The sequence below is a fragment of the Thalassophryne amazonica genome, chromosome 8, assembly GCF_902500255.1.
Source record: "Thalassophryne amazonica chromosome 8, fThaAma1.1, whole genome shotgun sequence".
NCBI classification, from domain to species: domain Eukaryota; kingdom Metazoa; phylum Chordata; class Actinopteri; order Batrachoidiformes; family Batrachoididae; genus Thalassophryne; species Thalassophryne amazonica.
Window position 1 is genome coordinate 47,935,772 of NC_047110.1, and position 5,242 is coordinate 47,941,013.

At 39.4% G+C, this 5,242-nt stretch overlaps 1 long non-coding RNA gene across 1 annotated transcript; it reads left to right on the top strand.

The window, feature by feature from the left end:
• Positions 1-1,313: 1,313 nt before the first annotated feature.
• On the top strand, positions 1,314-2,714 carry LOC117515081. The gene is made up of 3 exons (XR_004562039.1): positions 1,314-1,518; positions 1,826-1,932; positions 2,664-2,714. It is a non-coding gene; the product is annotated as an uncharacterized LOC117515081 (long non-coding RNA).
• Positions 2,715-5,242: the final 2,528 nt, after the last annotated feature.

Consider the following 5,242-nt stretch of genomic DNA (forward strand, 5'->3'; position numbering starts at 1 on the left):
CAATAGGAAATCATTTAAGCACTCTACCATGGTAAACAAGAATTTGTCGATTTATGATTTATTCAGGCCTACTGACTATACTGTATAATTTCAAGATTACTGTAATAAACTGACAGAGCTAACTCCGAAACATGTCTTGGTGCAACTTGCATAAACATGCACTCTGTTAATTGGAATATTAATTTTTGCAAAAGAATTTACATCACTACAGACTGTGGTTGTCAGCTACCAAAATGTGTTTTTTATGGAAACAGACCTGAGTTACATACATTTTGCCAAATTAAAAAAAACAAAAACCCTATCTTTAGCATTTTTGAAAATAAGGGAAAAAAAACAAAGTTAAAAAAAATTGATTTACAAAATAATGTTTTCAACATGCATGAGCAGGAAGCATTGACATTTAAATAAAACAGCTCACAGACAAATAATATTTTTTACTGGTCACTTCACAACTTGCAGTTCAAACATGTTTTTAAACAAACATGTTTGAACATGAGATGAATATAACAGTCACACACGTTACAGTGGCAGAAATCAACTCGATTTCACATTTCCAGAATGAACATTTGTCCAGGGTTTAGTGTTTCACTCAGGCCTCATTTGAGGATGACTTCATGTCACAGTCGAACAGTGTTTGGTGGGAATTGTTACCACATAATTGTTACAACATATTTCTTGCTTTCTGATTCCTTTAATATCAGCTGCTTAATTCATGTTTGCAGTGAGGCATGATATTATAATTATCCAGGGTAAAACATGTACATTGTACACAATATATTTGTAACACCTGGATACAATCATTTCTGTATGTAAAATGCAACATAGTCATTCTGGTAAAAATAAAAAATAAATAAAAAAGCATCAGTGATCATTGTGTATAATTTCCTGTAATCACATTATACATTCATGTATTGCCAATTAAGTTAACAAATTTCTAGCGTAAGTGTTTGGTTCCTTCATGGTTAAAGGTAAAGCCAGAGCAGGTTTATCACAAAACTACTGTAATAATTGGGTCAGAACGTCTGAAACACTATAGTGCTTTATTTTAAAACATGTTTGACCAACAGTATCAGAGGATACAATTCAAATGAATTCATTTTATTTCAAGTAGTTTTTGTACATAGATCTATTTACTATTAAATTATTTTGTTAACAATATGCTTGCTGCTTCACAGTTGCTTGCAGTGCTGCTCACGAACCAGTTGGTGGCAGTAGTGCACCGAGTTGGGTTAAAACCCGCTGTTTAACAGCAGAAGAAGAAGACTTAGCTGAGTTACAGCACTCAACTCCGTTCTGTTTTAGCAAATAAAAGTTTGTGTTCCACAAGTTAATTCGCCTGTTCAGTCTCTATACTGTGATTAAGAGACCACTGAGAGCAGAAGAGGAGACTAACGCTGGACGTTCGTCGACTGGGATTCCTCACAAAGAACCACCACATAGGTACCCATGAGGTAGCAACTAGCTTCAAATGGCTGGGCCTTTGTGCCGTGATATCGACGTTGTGACTATCAAAAGAAGGTAACGGAACCTGATGTGAGCACAAATTCGTTTTAGCCAGAAATAACAAAACTTCCTTGAAGCTTGATTATGCCAGCCATAGATTAATGGGACCCAAACCAACACATTTTTGACTAGCATGTAGCTAACGTTAGCCACAGAGAGGCACAGGCCTAATTAATATTTTGACTAAAACATGACTAAAATATATGCTGTCTGTTATTAGGTGTTGACGCATTTGAAGTTTAAGTCATGTCAGTGCCCAGAAAGAGACTTTATGAAGATAAGCTTGTGATAATATTTTTGGATGCTTGTTTCCCCCCAACAGCAACCACGCCGGCTGCCATAATAGCTGTTGAATCAGTGAATCCTCCATCTGATCAGTGGGTTGAGCGTCTGCCTGCAGTTGATTCACATCAGCCCGATTATGCAGAGGTTTGTACTATAATGGTTAAATAAGATTGTATAGTGTCTTGTGCCAGTAGATTCTAAAATTCATGTTCAGCAAGCAAAATATTAAAACATTTCTGGCAAGAAATACTTTGTTCTGTTTGGGATATAATTTGAAAATAGAGTAAAATCTGTCAGTAATGAAGTTGTATATGCTAACTTTCCTTCCTTAAAGAAATAATTTACAGGCCCTGTTACTCAAACATATTTATTTATTGCTAATATAAAGTTTCAGAATTTCTTATATAAAAAAATTCTGTGTCCCTTGCATAATGTTTCATTTGCATAGTGTGTGCATACTGTCTGTGGTACCATACACTTGAAACATAAGGACTTCTATGCTGTACTACTGAGGTTTCCACCTTATCTAGGGTGGAAAAACTGACCTGTGCCAACAAAAAAAATAATTTTTGGAGTTTCTTTTGGAATAGACCTGAGTAAGCACCAGAATGCATTTGAGATTTCACATTTTTCTGGGGGACAACCACCAGACCCCGCCAGGGCCTTGTCAAGATCTTTCAAGTTTTTTTTTGTTTTTGTTTTTGTTTTTTCCCCATAGCTCCCCAATCATTCACAGATTTGTCCGTGCTCATGATGAAAGGTCAACAGCATTGGCTTAATCATTTGTGAAGCATAGGATTTAATAAAAAAAAAAAAAGTGGGAACTTCTGTATTAAGGTTGTAACATGTGGATCTATATACATTTTGTGTTCCAGGAGAAGCAGACTGACATCATTCACAGTATCGAACAGCTGAATGACAAAGTTGATGCACTACATCCTTGGACCATCCCTGAAAGTGTGGGTTCCCAGACATACCAGGAGAGAGAACAATGTGGACGCTGCTGACACGATTATCCGAAGGTTGGCCAGCTAAACCAGAAGTGTGGGCTTGAACCAATTACAAGCAGTGCCTGGAAGTAATGGGGCTTCCAGTAAAGTCACTCAAAGAAGTGAGTTAATGTTTTCTGTTTGTTAGGTCCTCTTCACTTCAATAATGTTTTGCCTTTTTTTTTTTTCTTTTTTTTTTCACAGTGTATTATAGACATGCTGTATTTATGGAAACTAGCAACTAAAGGGCCTTTCACATTGCATGCTTTATATGCGTCAGGCAACAACTCCCAATGTGTTGTCAGTCACGTTGTGTCAACGCCTCCCTACGCCCTGACGCGACGCATGCAGCAGGGGGGCTGAGATTTTCACTGATTTTTTTTTTTTTTTTTTTTTTTCCCCAGAAGAAAGCTGAATGATCGCCATGTTGTATATGTGTCGATGAACCAAGAAAAAGCTTTAATATAGCAATTTGATTTCACAATCAAATTAATTTTGGGGTTAAACATTTGCAAGGATTTTTCTTCAGAAAACTGCTCTGTATAAATGAGCAGTCCTGTGACACGTGTCTGTTTTGTAGAGGTCAGTGGTTTCTGCCAGGAGTCTTCCATGTTTGGACCCAACACGTTTCTATTGGACAGTGCGAAGCTTTGTCACAGTTCAGAGCGCCAAAAGTTGGATTGGGTTGAACTTTGAATGTCATTCTGTTGACAAGCAGGAATGCGCACACTCCTGGTAGAAGCATCTGTTTAGCTCAGCTTTTGACGCGACACTTCTAACGCCTGTAAAAAGCTGTGTTTCATTGAAAATAATGCTTTTTAGACCGATTTGTGATGCCTCTGACACTTCCAAAGCATGCATTGTGAAAGGCCCTTTACACAAATAGCGTTGGGTACAGAGGATTAATCATTTTTGTCTGATCTGCTTTCACCTGTGTGGTATACCTCGCTGATAACTAACCTGAGAAAAATTCTGCAAGCAAATACGAGGTCTATTAGATAAGAAACCGACACTTTTATTTATTTATTTTTTTAACTATATGGATTTGAATGACGTGCGATTACACCAATCATGCTTGAACCCTCGTGCGCATGCGTGAGTTTTTTCACGCGTGTCGGGTGCGTCATTTCCCTGTGGGCAGGCCTTGAGTGAGATGTGGTTCAGCCCTCTCGGCTGAATTCCTTTGTTTCACACGCTGCTCAAGACGGCGTGCATTGCTTTATCAAAATTTTTTCTGGACCTGTGAGGAATATCCGAGTGGACACTATTCGAGAAATTTAGCTGGTTTTCGGTGAAAAGTTTAACGGCTGATGAGAGATTATGGGGTGTTTCTGTCGCTGTAAGGACTTCCCACGGAGCGGGACGTCATGCAGCGCTTCCAGGCGCCGTCGTCGGCCTGTTTTGACCTGAAAACATCCTAATTTAAGGCTTAATTCACCGTTGACGTCGTGAGAGAACAGAGAAGATTCAGAAGAGGCTGGCATGAGGACTTTATGCGGACATTCCACTGTTTAAGGACATTTTTTAATGAAAGACGTGCGCGCAAATTTGCCGAGTTGTTTGTGTGACGACTCGGCGAATCTGTGTGCGCCGTGACAGGAAAAACACCTCCGTGTTGAAAACCATTTGTAAAATTCAGGCGGCTTTTGATGGCTTTCAACAAGTGAGTAACTGAGACATTGTTTAACAGCTTGGGCATGTTCCAACTTGCCCGTTAAGGTTTCCAACGGAGGTGTTTTTCCTGTCGCGACCCCCCGAGTTCGGGTCCGGCCCGACATGCGACTCTGCCCGCACGTTCTTTCATTACAAAATGTCCGTTAACAATGGAATGTCTGAATAAACTCCTCATGTCGACTTCTTCTGAAAGTTCTCTGTTCTCTGACGACTTCCTGGGTCAACAGAGCCTGAAATGTGGAAGTTTTCAACTTGAAACGGCGAGACGCTGCCGCCTCGAAGCGCAGATCACCGTCAGGCGCCGTGGGCCGTCCTTAAAGCGACACTACCAGACCAAAATCTCTCATCAGCCGTTAAAATTTTTACCGAAAACCAGCTGAATTTATCGAATGGTGTCCACTCAGTTGTGCCTTACAGTTTTGAAAAAATTTTGATCAAACAAAGCAGCAGTCTCTGAGCCATTCCTAAACAATGAAAAAATCGACGAGAGGGTGGGCAACTCCTCACTCAGACTGCCCACAGGCGAATGACGTAACCGACAGGCGTGAAAAAACTCTTGCATGCCCTCGAGGGTTCAAGCATGTCTGATGTAATCACACGTGATTCAAATCCATAAGGTTTTTGAAAAAAATAATGTCAGATACTTTTCTAATAGACCTCGTAAACAGCTTGTTAAAAATAGAGGGTCTGTCCTATAAGGAGTTGAGTTGAATACCAGTTATGACCATGCCACTCAAATTATACAGTATCTGAACAGGAAAGTATATATTTGATATAATTGCTTATGACTA